The 18,305-nt window shown below is 43.0% G+C and overlaps 1 pseudogene; it reads left to right on the plus strand.

Moving 5' to 3' along the window:
* Positions 1-2,110: 2,110 nt before the first annotated feature.
* LOC136477292 (uncharacterized) lies at positions 2,111-18,104 on the plus strand (annotated as a pseudogene).
* The last annotated feature ends 201 nt before the right edge of the window (positions 18,105-18,305 follow it).

The raw sequence follows: 18,305 nt of genomic DNA on the forward strand, positions 1-18,305 counted from the left end.
ATCTGAATCTTCGAGGAGATGGCTTTGGAGCTTGCCATCGTCGCTTACTTCGCAGATCCATGAACCGAAGATGAAGGTTGATCCCGTCGAGAAGATCATGTTATCGAGGTCCGTCGAGCTTTCGGATGCAAATTCACCGAAAGCCCCTACCTGGCGCGCCAGCTATCGATGTTTCACCGCCAATAGCCTGCCACGGGGGTACCCAGGGCAGTTTATTCGGGCTTCAGCGTATGCAGAACTCAACGGTTAACGCAAGAGACAATCGATTTATCCTGGTTCAGGCCCTCGACCGTGATCGAGTAATAGCCCTACATCCAGTTCGACGTTAGCTTTTGCGTTGGATTGATTGTAAAGTGTCATGTTACATTATCTCCGTCCTCCTAGGAACCCCGCCCTCCTTTATATAGTCAGGAGGTTAGAGTCCTAGTCGGTTTACAATGAGAGTTCCTAGTAGGATTACAGAATACTACTACTACTAAGATTACATGAAAAAAATCCTAGTTAGACTAGATCTTCTCCCTTCCTTGTGGGGTATCCCGTGGGTCCCGTATCGATAGTGATGCTACGGATTTCCCGCTAGGAGAAGAGCCGAGAGAGAGTATAAGCTCAAAAATGTAGCCATGGGTGGATTTCTTCTAAGTTTTAACACAAGTGGTTCCTAATGGGGACATGGGCAGATTTGCCCCTGCCGACGCTAGAGTCGGCCAAGGGTGGAGTCACCGGGCTATGGGGGCGAGCGCTGGCGTCGGGGTGGAGGTGTGCACGGGAGTGGAGGCCGGTGTGGGGGCGGGTCCGCTGTGGATGGGGGCGAGGGCAGGGTGTGGGGGCATCGTCACACCGAGGCTACGACGAGTGGGAGAGGGTCGCCGAGTATGGGCCAGGAGCAAGTCACCGTAGCAGAGGTTGATGTGGCTGTGCTTCACGCGTGAGCGTATAAGGGAAGGAAAGAGGAGGAAAAAGTGAAAAAAAGAAAAAGCTACAAAAGATAGGGGCATTAAGGGTATTATACTCTTCTCAAGAATTCAAAGAAGCTATTTTATTGAACGGTTCATCAAAATAGATTTAATTTCACCTCTAGAGTTGCTTTTTACATCAAATTCAACAAAAGCTGATTCACTGGTCAAGCTGAGCTACCAAACAGGTTACAAGAAAGTTTTATTTTATGGCTTCCTAATCTAGTTCTATTTGTCGACCTGAAGTTATGAAGACCGATGCAATTGTGGTTTCCAATTACTAAGCATTTTAAGATGATATTATTTTCGATAAAGATGTTAAGATGATATGATGCGAATTCTTCTTTTTGCTTGTACCAAAGTATGTTTTTCATACTATTTTCTGATGCTAATGCTAAAAATAAAAATTATGTAACTCACATAATAACTCACAAGCATAAATCACAAATCAGTCATGATATATTTTATTCTTTTTAACCAGATCTGTTTACTCTTTTGAGTGTCTTTGTAAAAAAAAACAGGAGGGTGAGTGAAAAGAAATAAGAAAATTCGGAGCTAAGACGCTAAGTAAGGTCCCGTTTAGATCCAAAATTTTTTGGATTTTGGCTACTGCAGTACTTTCGTTTGTATTTGGTAATTAGTGTTTAATTATGGGCTAATTAGGTTCAAAAGTTTCGTCTCGCGATTTCTCACCCAACTGTGCAATTAGTTTTTTTTCGTCTACATTTAGTACTCTATATATGTGCCGCAAGATTCGATGTAACGGTACTGCGTAAAATTTTTTGGAATCTAAACAGACCCTAAAAGCAGGGGCGCATGTGTTGGATTAATAGAGCGGTGTTACGGGCTCATGGGAGACGGACAATTTGAAACCTTTCGGGGGAATTCGGCGGCGCCATGATCTTCAGGCCTTGTTTAGTTCCATGAATTTGGATTTTGGGTCTACTGTAGCATGTTCGTTTTTATTTGACAAATAGTGTTCAAACATAGACTAATTAGGCTTAAAACGTTCGTCTCGCAATTTCCCACCAAACTGTGCAATTAGTTTTTCTTTTCGTCTACATTTAATGCTCCATGCAAAGGCCGCAAACATTCGATGTGACAGGTACTGTAGCAACTTTTTGGAAATTGGGGTGGAACTAAACAAGGCCTCATTTCCCGCCCGCTCTACCAAAATTGCGCATTGAACATCTCCTTTTAATTGGAGACCGACCAGAAACGGAAGAAATCCCCGCATAAGCCTCTCGCACCACGACAGTCCAGCATTCCTTCATTTCGAATCTGAGAGCCTCCACGACCTAGCTTCATCCTTCCTTCCTCCGAGCTCGTCGCCGGTCACTTTGGATGGCCGCACCACCGGAGGGGAACGTCCGCTTCGGCGAGGGGAGGGCCGACGTGCTGGAGCCGCAGCCGCTGGAGGTCATAGCGCCGGAGGTCAAGGCCAAGAAGCGCAACCCGGCGCCCGGAGTCCGGGTTGTTGGTCGCCGGATCTACGATCCAGAGAATGGCAAGACCTGCCACCAGGTGAGCTAATCTGCCCGTCCTTCCTGTTCCCCTGCTTCTGATTTACGAGGTACTTAGATTTGACTCGTTTTGCTCCTCTGTTCTCTGCAGTGCCGCCAGAAGACAACGGACTTCGCAGCGGCGTGCAAGCAAGTCAAGAAGAAGGGTCCGTGCCCAATCAAGTACTGCCGCAAGTGCCTCCTTAACAGGTAAATAGCCATCCTCAATTTCTTCCCAGCAGGTGCAATTTCTTTCTCAGTGGTCTGGTTTCCTTAGGTACGGCGAGAATGCCGAGGAGGCGGCCGGCAAGGAGGACTGGATCTGCCCTAAGTGCAGGGGCATCTGTAACTGCAGCTTCTGTAGGTGAGCCGTGCATAGATGATTTGGGGGTGCTGGTGCTCAGTTCAGTTGTCATGGTGGGGAATCTAGATCTTCTTATTTGTCTTGTGGGTGTCTGACCAGAAAGAAGAAAGGCGAGATACCAACTGGGATAATGGCCCACATCGCCAAGGCTTCTGGGTGCACCTCTGTCCATGATCTCCTTGAAAAGGGGTCAGATGTGGTGGCTGCTGCGCAAGCGATACTCAGGGTGAATGGTAGTGACAAGGTATTGCTGTTTTACTCTCTAATTCTATGTTGTGCCTTGCAATAACACTCTCTTGTTGATATGCTTTACTGACACACTGTTACAAACATGCAGCAGGGCACAAAGAGATCCCAAGGGACAGATGCTGCTGATGAGGTGGCCACTGAAAAGGATGTAAATATAGGCATTGATCTCAATACAGTTCCAGCAGATGAAGGGGATGAAAATATAGGTGTTGATCTCAATTCACTTCCTTCTGTTCATATCAAGAAAAGGCAGAAGCTCAAGCACAGGGCAAAGAAGGATCCTGCTGATGAAACGTCACATGGTGGAGTCAATAGTGAACCATTGCAGATGGATGAGAACCCTGATTCGCTCAATAGTAACACTGTGCTACCCAGGGGTACCCCAGTCACAAACATTGCAGGTGCACAACTTGACGATGAGGATGTTGGGGCTGCCATTCAGTTTCTAGAATTCTGCCGTGCATTTACAGAGGTAATCAAAGGCAAGAAAGAATGAGCTTAATTTTATAAATATAATGGTGCATGCCTTGTTTTGTTAACACTTGATTCTGTGTTTGGATATCTGAGAATTTGACTTTTGCCATGATTTTGCATCGTATGAACTCTAGCTGCTTAAGTAAGTTTGGGTTTTGATGCCAAGCGGAATCATAATTAAAATTAGAGGTTGCTAAAAGTTTGGAATCCCAGCCAGGCAAGGAGAGGTACTTGTGGGTGTTGGACTGAGGCATCTAGAACCTGTTTGTGGGGATGCAAACCATCAAGGGAAAGGGATGTTCAGGTTGGCGTGTGATTATGGAGCCTGTGGGTGGTGAGGCAAGATGTGAGAGAAATATGAGCTTTTCTTGAACTTACTGCTGGTTGATCTTGAGGAAATAGGGGCAGACGCACTGATAGCGCAGTGGCTGAGCACCTGAGTTGTGGAGCTCCCCACTAGGGTTCGATCCCTGGTGCTGCATGGTTGTGTGCCCACTTCTCTGGTGGAAACAGTGCAGATGGTTCCGTGGCTGCCAAAGAAGCATGCACGTGTGAGGTTCCTGCCTGTTCCGGGTTCGGTGGGCCCCTTCTTGAAGACTAAAGTCAACAGGACGTCTCTCCCCTTGATCAAGTCTGTTTTTAAGGAAATAGGGAGGTCCTGCAGCTGGTCTAGCAACCGGCCATCTTGTTTTGTTGCTTGGAAACCTTGATTACATGACTCTGAATTTAGTTTTGAGTAGCTCACACATAGCTTGTTGAAGCGCAGTTGTTACTTAAGGTGACCGTGCTTATTAGGCTTAAGTTGTGTCCAGAAGTGAGCAGCTCTATTGATAGTTTACATGGCCATCATTGTTAAGTCTATATTAGAAGCTTAGCCCATGAAACATCAAACAGAGTGCAGATGGGTATTATAGGTTTGATGGGCACTCTCCCCAAGGGAGTGTGCCTCCAGGCAGTTGCCCAACCTGGATGGAACTTGCGCATATCTTGTAAGTTCTTAAAAGTGCCAATAATTTACTGTGTATGTTGTCTGAACTTTTTTTGTCTGATGCAGATCTTTTTGGTGTTTAAGTTCGCTAATTAAGGAACATAATTACCATCAGAGCATCACCCGTGTTTGAGTGAATTCATGGCCATATTAATTTGCATTGGCTTACCATCAGATAAGTAGGACCACGAAAAGGAAATAAAAAAATGCAAAAATACCCAGTATCACAAAAAGGCAAAGGCAACCAACATCTTGATTCCTTCCTAGGACCGTGCCTTTCGTTTCTTATACCTCATGAATCGTGCAGAGGAGTTGACCCTTCTCTCTCCTGTGTTTTATTTGACTACTCCAGTGGTCATGATTTAGTTCAAAGGTTCCAGACTGGCCCATGCACATTTGAGATGGCATAATCTATAATTCTGTCTTGTTTGTATTGTGTGCTCGTTTGGAGATTGAGGGTGCACAGAATTTAATGATACTGATGCTTAACTCTCCTGCTTGTTCTAGAAAATAGTGCAAATTTAGTATTTTAGTTTGAAAACAGGCATATATGTTGGTGTTTTGAAGTCTACCATACATGTGTCTGTAGTTCTGCATGTTGTGTCTTTGTTCAAGTTTCAAGTCACTATAGATATAGTTATTCACAAAGATGGAATTTTCTTAAAGACATGCCATATCTTTTAATTTTCTTAAAGACATACCAATCTTTTAATTTATTTGAAAATTGATAAACATTTATAAAAATGATGAAAGTGCACTAGGACAAGGCATATATAGTGCACAATAAATGTAGAAAGTGCCATGTAATGTCAAGTGCATAATAATAGAATCTGTTTTTGATTATGTGCTACAGTATTATTTTATTTATTTTGATCTTTGACACATAATTATTCACCTTATGGATAACACAGACCTGGGGAATGAATTTTCTAAGAGAAAAAGGTACAGTGACAAAGTTGCGGCTTCAACATACTTGCCTATATGTTTAATATGTCTGCAGCATAAATGGTTAATGGAAAAAAGATATGATTCTTTTTTTATAAGACATTCATCATTAGTCGATGAAGCTGATGGACGGAAGTTATGCTTGTTCATTCTTCTTTTTGTTTATGTTGATAGTTCGACGGCACATTTTTCTTAATGTTCTTTGTTAACAAAAGTACATTGCGTTATAACTTGTTCATCCAGATGAAAGAATCTGAGCTAAAAGAAGGCTAGAATTTGTCATACAAGGCTTAAAATATATCTTGCACTGATGAGTTGTTACATATCACTGTCGATTTAGCTGGCTACTCTACCTCTCCAATTGTGTCCAAACACTATAACAACCATTTTATGGTGAGCTAGTGACTATGAACCCTTGTCTATTATAGCGGTAGTATACTGCAATCTCTAGAACAAGAATAGTAGTGAAAGTATTTTGTTAGCTGCGACCTGTTACAGCATGAAAAGTTGTTCACTAACTAGAAGAACAGTGACTTCTTTCTTTCTCTCTCTCTCTCTCTCTCTCTCTCTCTCTCTCTCTCTCTCTCTCTCTCTTCTTTGAAAGTTGATGTTATGAAAGTGCTCATCACAGGAGTAATGCAAGCATAATACGTTATTAGTCGCCTAGTTGGTATATCCAGGCATTTTCACAAAAGTGTTAATTATTTTCTGCATATAGGCAATATGCAGAAATCAAACATTTATTATCATGGTGGAATGGAATCATCACTAAATGAACAGATACATTATACTAAAAGTGTTATAAGGTTCAAAATGATTTTTTTTAGCCTAGATCCCTAGTATACAAGTTGTAGTATCTGAACTCTACTCAACCAACACACCACACCCCTAGAACTACAACCTATACACATCTTGTGTCCTTCTGGAGATCACCGAAGCTGCACGGACCTCATAGACGACGGGCACATCGTAGTCCCATTGTGGCGCCACGTGAATATCCAGGACCTACAGGAAACAAATCCGGGAAAAATCCCGAGGTGGGACACCCGAGTCGTCCCAGCCGGGAATCAAACTCGGGTGGGTGGCGCTCCCACCGAGTGGCTTCACCACCGAGCCACTGGCTCGTCCGCAGGTTCAAAATGAATTAGGATTCTTTAATGTAGTCCTCATAAATTGTTTATTCTTTAACATTTCCATTTCCCTAGCGTGAACACTTACTTTCATGACACATTAAATTATGTAATAACATCGAACATGTTCTTTCACACAGATTTTTCAAATAAAGAAAGGGCAACCAGAAAGAATTCTTCAAGATTTAGTTGGAGGCCGTGAACTTCGGTTGGTATCCTCAGTTGTTGCTGGGTTTCACATAAATTTGTTATCTGTCATTCGAGAAGGAAGGGGGAAGAAGTAAGTACAATCCAAGTTGATAGCTCCTTGCAAATTTGTTTTAATGTAGTTATTAAAAATAAAAATGTTGTCTCCAGGCCTCTGGCTTATACAAGAGATGGAGATGCATGGGTAATTGATGTTGGCAAATATATAAGTGAATCAGCATTTATATCAAAAGGATTTCCTCTCAACTATATCAATCAGGGGATATCAGGATATAAAAACTTGAGCCCTTCTTGTAAGCTGCGTGTTCTGAATTTTCTTTGTGATGAGACCCTCTCTACTGAGTGAGTAGTGTCTATTACATTTAGTAAAAATTAATATACTTCTGCCACTCTCTTTGTTCGTATTTTTTTGTTTTAACCCTCTATTGAGTAAGTAGTACTTACTACATTTACTAAAATTAATTCACTTCACTGCCACTTTCTTTGTTTTATTTTTATTTTAGAAGGGAAAATGTTTTTTATTATTCTTTTTTAGAACATAAAAAGTTTATATGACTGTGTTATACGTTCGCAGGAAATAAATTAAATTAATGTGGTAACACAAGTCTATAACATCACATATAAAATAATGGTGGAAATATATTATTATTCTATATTAATGATTTATTTACTCTGTTTAGCAAGCTGAGGAACTGGATTGACATGCAAAATGACATAGCTGCTGAACCAATGATTGCTGCTAGAGAAAAAGCTCGTGCTGCAAAAGAAATGGTATTCAGCTTAGTGAGCCTTCTCTTTCTAGGATCATGACCATAAAGCATTCTACAATACCTTTGTTTTGTTTCTTAGGAAAAGGAGCTAAAGGAAAGGCTAAAGGACAACATGGACAAAACAATGCTTTCACCAAATGGAGAAGCAGCCTTTAGCAGTGAAGAAAATAAGTATCTTATTTCCCAAATAAAGGAGGCACAGGAAGTCAAGCGTGCAACCATAAATGGTCTGAACAATATGATTGGATATATCTAGAACTTTCCACTTTAAATTTGTTAGCTTTATGCAATTTTCTCAGTTCTCTATCTGTTTGATTAGTTGCAACTTTTATTTTATGTGTTTTCACACAACACTTCCTTTTTTTTTCTCGAACACGATGGAGAGCTGTGTATCATTGCAGTGAAAGAAGGGAGTTACAACACAACCAAACACCTTGAAAAAACATATTTACATTCGCGCTAGTTGTTTAGTATGAATGTTCATCTTTTGCTTCCCAGATATGGCAACTATGGAGAAGCAAGGAGGTCTTTGGACCAAGCCTCTGATGGTAGAGAAAGGAGTAGCATATTGGAAGCTTAGATGGTTACTGTGATAACTCAGCAATATTGCTTCAAGGTTTGTTTGAAGTTCTTATGCAACAAGGTTTAATTTACTCTTCTAGACTCTGGAATGCTACATTACCGATTTGTATATCATGTTTATGCCAGAGTATGGTGATGATGAATTAATGGCAAATAAAGACAAGTGGTTTATGTTTACTGAAGACGAAGAGAAAGTGAATTGAAGAACATGTAGCCACAAGGTAAGGAGTTTGTCTTGCCACATTTGGACGCATTTCTATCTTTCCAATGATGATGAACTTCTCTTTTGTTGCTTGTATATCATGAAAGTTATTTGATGGAAACCCTATCTGTATTTTCTTCTGTTGTCGATCCTCCAATTACTGCTATCAAAGCTCATTTTATGTGGTGTTTTCATGATTAGACAGTCTGAAAGTAGCTTAGTAGCATCCTAACAAATGTGGCACACGATTCATTCCAGTATACCTGAACTATTGTGATAAATAAAGTTGAACATGTAACGAATGATTAGAGTATTCTGGCAATCATTCCTTATACAAATACCTTGCTTCCAGGAAAACAAGTTCTTGGAGCTCTGTTGAAAAGAATTTTATTTTTTCTGGACTTTAGGTTGACAGAATAATCACTCCTTTTTGCCATACATTGAACTTGATATCTTGACCTGTTTGGATAACTTCTGGGTTAAGAGCTAGTGCTTCAGGCTGTGCTTGATTGTCATTGTTGTGCTGCAATAAGTACTTGTTATTTTAGGTTTACACTTACCGCTAGAGCTGATTATCCGTATTACAGTAGTGTGTTTTGGAAATGAAGAGGGCATAGTAAAACAGTATGGGATTCGGAGTGATGGGACTGTGAGCTGAGTCCTGAATAATTGGAAGGTGGCATCCTTCATTCCAAATATATTACAAATCTCCCTATTTATAGGGCTCCCTGATAAATAATATAAAGTATTGAACCCAATCTTAAGCAGGGTAATCTTTTTTTTTTTGAACCAGGAAAACAGCAGGGGAGGCCCCCACTGTTAGAAACCAGTGTAATCTTATCCCTGCGTTTGAGAATAAATGTAATGTTACCCCTGGCAACCATATATTTCCTAACTTAAAAAGCTAATTGTTTATTAAGAGAACTTGAAGCATGTCATTAGACAAGAAATTCTGTTATCATCTCACAGGATGAAGTAATGCACACACTATTCTACTCCCTCCATTCCAAATTATAAGACGTTTTAGCTTTTCTAGATACATAGATTATGCTACACACTTAGATGTACATTATGTCTAGATATACAGTAAAGGCAATGTATCTAGAAAAGTCAAAACATCTTATAATTTGGAATGGAGGGAGTAGTTTATTGGGTGTATAAAAGCCTCATTTGATCAATTATTATCTTCTTTTAATATCTTTGAGAATGGTGGATCCTATCTTTACTTCCATTCTAAACTAAACCTTCTTATAGAAGGTTACTGCTAGAGTTGCCAGTAGGATGAGCGCTATGTCGTCAAAATATAGATATAGGAGTGATTTTGCTTGGTTCGGAAGTATAGATGGTTGGAATTAACAAAATGCAAGGAACAGGCAGATCAAATTATTACCAGAAAAGGAAGAATAATAGTATTAACATGGACAATCAAACATACGAATAGAATATTAGAATAATGCCTACTGGAATATACTAAAGTCCCTGTTAAATGAAGTTGAGTCCCTATAAAAAATGTCTAATCATAACAATGAAACATCAATAGTCATGTAGGATTTTCATACCGAGATACCCTGCTAGTATTATTCTAAACTGTTAGAACATTTGTATCTTCAAATAAGTTTATTATGAAAATATATTCAATGATCTATCTAATGATACTAATTATTTACCAAAACTACTAATATTTTCTTATATATATTTGGTCAAGGTTAAATTTTTTTGACTTCTCGGGAAGTGAGAATGACACTTTATTGGGGAGGAGGGAGTACCTCCCTATGAGTCCAACTTAAACAAGGAACCAACTAAACCTGAACCTAAACAAACCGGTACATAATGCGCGGACTCCCTGTCGTGACGTCGGTCTCTGGTCGCGCCCCTCTGGTGTGGGTGCATGTGCTGAGCCGCTTTGGTCTAGGTGTTTCCTCTTCTTTCTCCTTGCATAAGCCTTGGCACACATGACATTTCTCCCTGCCTGCACAAACCTGAACTTCGTCACCGTCATCCACGATGCATTCTTCGCAAGGTGACCTTTTCGGTGTACTAGGACCTTGAATGCAACGGGCGAGGCGTGCTTTGATCACTGCCACTAGTTCAGCACAAGCACGACCATGGTTGATTGCTGGCACTGGTGGTGTCGACGCAGGTGGCTCACTCTTGTACGCCTTCAGCAATCCAACATGAATACATCATGGACCTTTGCACCTGCCAGCAGCTGAAGACGAGGCAATGTCGCCTATCTGCTCTAAGATCCTGAATGGACCATAGAATTTAGGTCCCAGTTTGCTCCTGCCATATACATCCAATGATGCTAGTGGACGGTGATATGGAAAGTCACCTCTCGATGATGCTTGTCATATTGAGACTTGTGGTACTGCTGAGCTTGCTCCAATCTTTCCCTGATCTCCACCAGGAACTCATCAATCTTGAAGTTGCTGCTTAGCAGCCGGAAGGTGTGCTTCACCGGCTCATAGAACGTAGTGAAGGCGAGTCTCGCCCATAGGGGTAACTGTTGCAGCCAATGCCTTGGTCAGTCTCCAGTTAAGCAGCGAAGATACATCGCGATAATTTTATTAGTGGCTTCCGACTGACCGTTTGACTGCGGGTGGAAGGCAAAAAACATGTGGTGAACCCTGGCTAATGTGAATAAATCGCGCCAAAAGGTGCTTGTAAAAACTTGGTCTTGATCACTGACAATAGAACTCGGAATACCATGGAGCCGGACATTATCAACAAAGAATGCCCAAGCTAGCGAGTTCGATGTGTAAGGGTGTCCCAGGGCAATAAAATGTGCTGATTTAGAGAATCTGTCCACTACAGTTAAGATGACTGACTTCCCACTGACGCATGGTAATTCCTTGACAAAGTCTATGGCAATATCGGACCACAACACTGATGGTACTAGCAGGTTTTGGAGTAGTCCGGCTGGGCACAGCTGCTCAGTTTTGTTTTGCTGACAAGTAGTGGACGAATCAGTGTTCTGTCACCAGAGATGCAGAAATCAGCATGCAACCTATGAAGCGTCTTTTGAATACCTTCATGCGCTGCTGCTATTACTGTCTGCGCCCAATGTGATGTTGCAGGCACAAACACTTTGTTGTTTTTAAGCAGCAACCCCTCTTATCTCCTGCCAAGCCTTCCACTGTATGCTGTTGCCTTTGCTCTACTATCTCCTAGGACCGTGTGGATATCATTGAACACGACTAGCCTGGGTGTCGATAGTGCCTGGCAGGTGGCCGACTTCTCAGTGTCATGGTGGGATAGTGTGTCCGCCACCACATTGGTATATCCCGGTTTGTATTCGACTGAGAATTCAAACCTGAGAAGCTTGCTAGCCTACTGGTAATGCGGAATGGTTACCAATCTTTGATTGAGCAGGAACTTCAAGCTTCAATGATCCGTGAGCATGACAAATGGCCTCCCCCAGAGGTAAGGTCCTGAATGGCGAACAACTTGGGCAAGACCTATTAGCTCACGCTCGTGTGCTGCTAATTTGGCGTGCCTGGGTGTGATTGGTCGGTTGAAAAATGCTATTGCTTCTCAGCCTAGCCCCGAAGCACGATCCCAATGCATCACACTTAACTGGAAAGTCCATGGAGAAATCTGGCATTTGTAGGATAGGAGCCGTTGTGAGGGCATGCTGGAGTTCCTGGAACGCGCTCACTGCCTATGCTGTCCAGCTAAACCCCTCCTTCCATTACAGCTTTGTTAATGGAGCAGCGATGATTCCAAAGTTCTTGATGGATTTGGGCCAAGACAAAATTACATGGACCTTAGCTTTGTCCATGGCGACAATATGGCGCTGATGGTATGGCTGAGATATCCCACTGAGTGCGCCCCAAAGGAACACTTGGAGCGTTCCTCAGTGTTCACATAACTAGTTGAACATGCCGCAGATGCTCCGACCAGGATGAACTGATCAGTATGTTGTCAAAAAAAAAAAACCTAGCATGTAACCTTGTTCATCAAGGGTCAGCTTTGAGCCCTTATTTGTTTGTCTTAGTAATGGATGAGGTCACAAGGGACATACAAGGGGACATCCCTTGGTGTATGCTTTTCGCGGACGATGTAGTGCTAGTTGATGAAAGCCGAACATGAGTGAATCAGAAACTGGAGTTATGGCGGGAGACTTTGGAGTCCAAAGGTTTTAGACTCAGTAGAACTAAAACTGAGTATATGAGATGTGACTTCGGCACTACTATTCGGGAGGAGGAAGATATTAGTTTGGAAGGTCAAGTAGTGCCTAGGAAGGATACCTTTCGATATTTAGGATCAATGCTACAGAGAGACGGGGATATTGATGAAGATGTTAGCCATAGAATCAAAGCAGGGTGGATGAAGTGGCGGCAAGCATCTGGTGGCATATGTGACAAAAGGGTACCACAGAAGCTAAAAGGCAGTTTTATAGGATGGCGATTAGACCTGCTATGTTGTATGATGTAGAATGTTGGCCTACGAAAAGACGACATGTTCAACAGATAAATGTCGCAAAAATGCGTATGTTGCGTTGGATTTGCGGTCATACAAGAAGGGATCGAGTTCGGAACGATGATATACGTGATAGATTAGGGGTAGCACCAATTGAAGAGAAGCTTGTCCAACACCGGTTGAGATGGTTTGGATATGTCCAACGGAGACCTCTAGAGGCATCGGTGCGTAGTGGAATCCTAGGCCAGGATAGTAACGTGAAGAGAAGCAGAGGAAGACCGAAGTTGACTTGGGTAGAGGCAATAAAAGGAGACTTGAAAGGATGGAATATACCCAAAGACTTAGCCTTAGATAGGAGTGCTTGGAAGACAGCTTCTGCTGGGTTTCAACTCTAGCCTACCCCAACTTGTTTGGGACTTAAAGGCTTTAACCTTGTTCATCAATGCCTGGAATGTTGCCAAGGCATTCATGAGTCGGAAAGGCATTACTAGAAACTTGGGGCTGATGTGTTCTGAATGTGTACTTCCAGCAACTCTTGGACAAATGGTATTGGGAGCTGGTCTTTAATCATATCGACGTTGAGAGCGCGACAGTCGATGCTCATGCGCCAAGATTTGTCTTGTTTCTTGACAAGCAATGCTGCAGAAGAGAAGGTGTGCCGAATGATCCCTTGATGCAGCATCTCCGTGCACTAGCGTTCAAGCTCATCTTTCTGAGTGCAGCCTGATTTCGTGACTAATGTTGTGGCTAGGAGGCAGCCCCGTCGGCTTGCTGAAAACCTCTTTGTAGTCATCCAAGAGGTGCTCCATCATGTTGCTGGATTCAGCCAGCAATGTGTTAAGGTGGGTTGCTGAATCTCTATCGAGCCCAGTCCATAGGATGTGGTGTCACCCTGACATAAGCATAGTGTTTGCTCTGTGAAGACCCCATAGAATTGGACCCAACCCAAAGTGCCCAGGAATTGCAGCCCCCAAAATGACATCATGGCCACCCAAAGGCATGGCATAGTAGTCCATGACGAAATTCTCAGACCCGATCACCACTGCCATGTCTGGGAACATACTCGGGCAGTCCATGCGGTCTCCATTGCCCACGGTGACACATCCTGTGCGTGCTGTGTATCCGGAGGCCGAGCTGGCAAGCGACGTCTTCGTCCACAAAATTGTGTGATGACGCAGAGTCAAGTTGAGCAGTGAGGTGAACTGGACCAAAATAGATTCCAGTCCTTGTAGTTCTGAATGTGGAGATCTCCAGTGACTGCCTGAAGCAAGATTTCTGGTGTTTCGGTGTTTGCCAAAGTCGTGATGTCCACAACCTCCTTACTGACATCTTCAGGCATGATCTCTAGCACGGACACACATTTGCACTTGTGTCCATACACGAATGTCTCATCGCAATTATAACACAAGCCATCTGCATGCCTCTGGGCCATCTCAGCTGGTGTGAGGTGCCGCTGTGGATGTGTGGCTACCAGCGGCCCAGCGGCTTAGAAGAAAGCGAAGACACCTGATGCAGATCCTGAGGCCGGTGTGCTCACAACAGGCGACAGTTGTGTTCCTCGGAAAGGTCAGTTTCGCTGTCCCGAGTCCACTAGCACAAACTGGAGGTGCTGTTCATATGCATGTGCATGCATGACGGCGTCGTTTAGGGTCTCTGGCCTCCGCAATGCCACATCTGTTTTGAGGGGGTTCTCAAGACTGGCTGTGTACAATTCAATGAGTTGGGACTGCATCAACTCGGGGTCGCGGCATGAGAGGGACATGAAGTGGTCACTGTAATCCTCCATAGACCTTGTGCGCCCCAACAACTTCAATTCACCAAGTGGCGTGTCTGTCATGGGAGGACTGAAGTGCTGATGAACCATTTGGACGAAGCGACGCCAGGCGATATGCTTCCCAACAGCTCGACAAATCTGTGCAACGATGCATACTACACTTGCTTGTCATCTGGAGTTTGCTGGCCCCTGAAGAAGGTATCACATCTGTTGAGCCGTGGCACAGGGTCTTCTTTGCTATTGTAATGTTGAGCCGTGGCACAGGGTCTTCTTTGCTATTGTAAGTTTAGAAATCCAGCTTTGGCCTAGGGTGGAAATTGTCATCGTCGGTGGAATGCTTGGACGATCCTGACGAGTGAGACGGCTTGCCGAGGATACCGGTGCTGGAGATGACTGTGTGACCCGTGCGGCTGCTTGTTGGTGGTGGAGCCGTGTTCTAGCCGAGAAACGGTGAGGTTGAGGGCGCAAACCTGCTCAGCGTGCGTGACGTGTGGTCTCTGGCCGCACCCCTCTGGTCTGGGCGTGCGTGCTCAGCCCCCGTGATCTGGGTGTGTCCTCTTCGTCTTCCTTTCTTAAGCCTTGCTAGACATGGCATTTTTCAGTGTGATTTTTTTTCTGTGTCATCTTTTGTTGCTGCATATTTTCTAATAGCTGCGTGTACAGGGTGGGTGCTGCACTAGAAACACAACTTACAAAATTCTAAAATTACAGACATCCAACTATGTTGATACTAATGTATTTAATGGCTTATCAATTTGATATATTTCCTGAATTGTTATGCTATGTAGGAGGCACAGCTGCTTGGGAGATGAGCTGTACCTGCATATTAAGGCATCAAATAGCAATGTAGAGGATCATGTAAATTGTTCTGCTGCATGCATTTTGTGTAATCCACATGCTGCACTCTTGCTGATGTGATATCATAAAACATAGGATAAGTTACAGAATAGGCTAAAATGATCCTTGCAAATGAAAAATGGCTGTTTATTTCTAACTTGCCATTGCTTTTATCATTTGAAAATGTCTTACTACTTTATTACTTTTGAGTTTTAATCATCTTTTACCGCTTTGCTCAGTTGATGGCCTAAATAGTTGACATTGTGTTTCTCCACCTTCACATAGTGCTAAGATTAATTTCTATTCACACATTTTATTGTTACTCATCTGCAATCCGATTGTAACTGGTTATTGTAGGTCCAGGCATCAGATGAGGAAGCGTATCAGAGTATAATGTTCTACTGATTTGAGTCTCTGGGTTGTTGAACTCACTGAAGGTATTTGTACTTTTGGGTCTAAAGATTTGCATCCATCATCCATACATAACGAATTGGTATCGCATATTCATACCCTAACATAGAATTAATAAGAACTTGAATTCTTATCGATACTGGAACTCAGCAGAATTTATTGACCTTATTACCTCACTAAATGACAAATTTTCTTGTTACCTGTCTAGAACAAATTAACAGGGTGCGTTTGTAGCTTCTTTTTCGGTTAAGGGTGTGGTGGGTGGCGTTTGTGTTTTGTATTACCCTTTTTTCTTCTTAATGCAATGATACACAGCTCTCCTGCGTATTCAAGAAAAAACAAATTATTTTTCTGTATTTATCCGTTCTTTGTATTTATTGTAAGTGGTAGGAGATACAATGGCAATGCTTTTTATTTGTGGTAGCCCCTAGATATCTGTTTGGGAGCAACCTATCAATTCAACATTCAACATTGTTTTTACTTATTAGCTCTTTTGCATATATTGCCATTATTTCTACCTTGTACTGACTTGCCTAGTTTTCGGCTAGATTGCTGGGCAACCTTTTCTTTTTGTATAGATATAGAGCCCTGATTGGTTGTCAGCATTATCCTATATCCAACCTTATGTAGTGTAGATGTTCATGTTTGGTTGCCTGTAGAGGCTCTTGTGCAGGCTTATGTAGCATTGGCTATTACGCCTGATTTGATCATATTAGTCAATGCAGATTTGCATAGTGAGATAAGCTGATGGGAAATACAAAAATAAAATATTCCCACTTCCGTACCTCTACTAGATGAAAGGCTAGTAGCTCTGTTGGCAACCGAGCTCCCTGCAGAGGGAGCAATTAGCTCACTCACACCCACACTCACAACTCATAGCTAGAGGTAGAAGAGTTGAGAACAGAACACACACACAACACAAACACAAGTTTGCTACTGTAGAAACCAAAGGCGCCCAAGTGGCTTCATGAGGATGTCCGCGAGTTGTCGGTCGGTCTTGACGAACTCTGGGACGAGTTAGTCCTCCATCGATGCAATCACGAAGGAAGCGATACTTGATGTCGAATATGTTTGCTCTGGTTGTCGAGGACGGGGTTCTTGGCAAGGGCAATGGCAGAGAGTTAGTAGGCGAGCTTCTTCCCTGATGAGCTCGCTTAGCAGCCGGTGTAGCCACATCCCTTGGCATGCCGCCTGTGGCCGCTGCGATGTACTTAGCCTCGCAGCGCCACCACCTTGTACTTCTGTGATTGCCACACGATAGGGGACGGGCCGAGGAAAACGAGCATGTCGGAGGTGTTCTTCCACCCATCAATGTCGCCCGCCATGTCCGCATCGCTGAAGCCTTTCAGTCGCAGCTCTGCTCCGCCGGTCTTGGGGAAGACCATGCCTTGATCGGTTGTCGCCTTGATATAGCGCAGCAGGCGCTTCACCGCGGCCCAATTATCCTCCTGAGGATCCTCCATGAACTTGCTCACTTACCTGACGGCAAACGAGATGTTCGGCCACGTCAGTTAGGTAGCGTAGCCTGCCGACGATGCTTTGGTAGAGCGTGGCATCCACCTTCGCTGCGGTGCTGGCCTTCGTCAGCTTTAGGCTCTCCATCGACATCATGCACGGCTTGCAATCTGCCATGCTGCTTCGCTCCAGTAGCTTCGCTGTGTACGCGCGCTGACATAGGGTGGGGGAGTCCTTACCTTGCTTCACCTCGATGCATGTGCATAGGAAACGTTGAGAACTATTCTACTACTTTTTGTTTGGACAAATCCCACCTAATTGCATGTGCATAGGAAACGACTTTAGTGGCCGTTATTCACAGTTATAATCAATTTGTTTTCACTATATATAAACCATTGGCTTGTTATGATTCTCATCAATCTATTACAACTATTTGTGTATACTAATGACATGCTTATGTTGAACTAATTTTGCTCTTTTGTTGAAACTATTGATGTCTTTTGACAGGTGGATGGGCTATGCCTTAGGTTGCCTTAGTTGAAGCTTGAAGCCTCAGTAACCGATAGCATTTTGCTACAGAAAAAAGGTTGTACAAGTAGACAGGAGCCAAGCATTTAAAATCAAATTTGCCATATTTTGGCTGGATGAGAACACAGGCAAGCTTACGTATGCTGTTTCTCAGTACCGATTTAGGCAGAAGTTTGCCGTGTGCTGCTTTACGTGAAAAAGTAGCGTTGTACTTGAATTTGTCATGGTGCAATTACAACTGTTGTAATTAGTATTTCTTTGGTAATCTGTAGCAACAACTAAATATCGATATGGATTTTGCATTTTTGTTAGCTCTACAGCTTACCCCAGTTTTCACGTATCCTGAAATAATGTTTGCTAATGTTTTAGATACTCCACAAATAGATATGTTTTCACACGTCGAATGAGTTCAAAGTTCACGCAACCGGTCACAGTAATTTCTCCACCCTGCAGTCGGGCACCCTCCTGTAGTGATGAACCGGATTGATACAGACGGATATCAACGATTCTAT

This window comes from Miscanthus floridulus, chromosome 8 (assembly GCF_019320115.1).
Source record: "Miscanthus floridulus cultivar M001 chromosome 8, ASM1932011v1, whole genome shotgun sequence".
Classification (NCBI taxonomy): Eukaryota; Viridiplantae; Streptophyta; class Magnoliopsida; order Poales; family Poaceae; genus Miscanthus; species Miscanthus floridulus.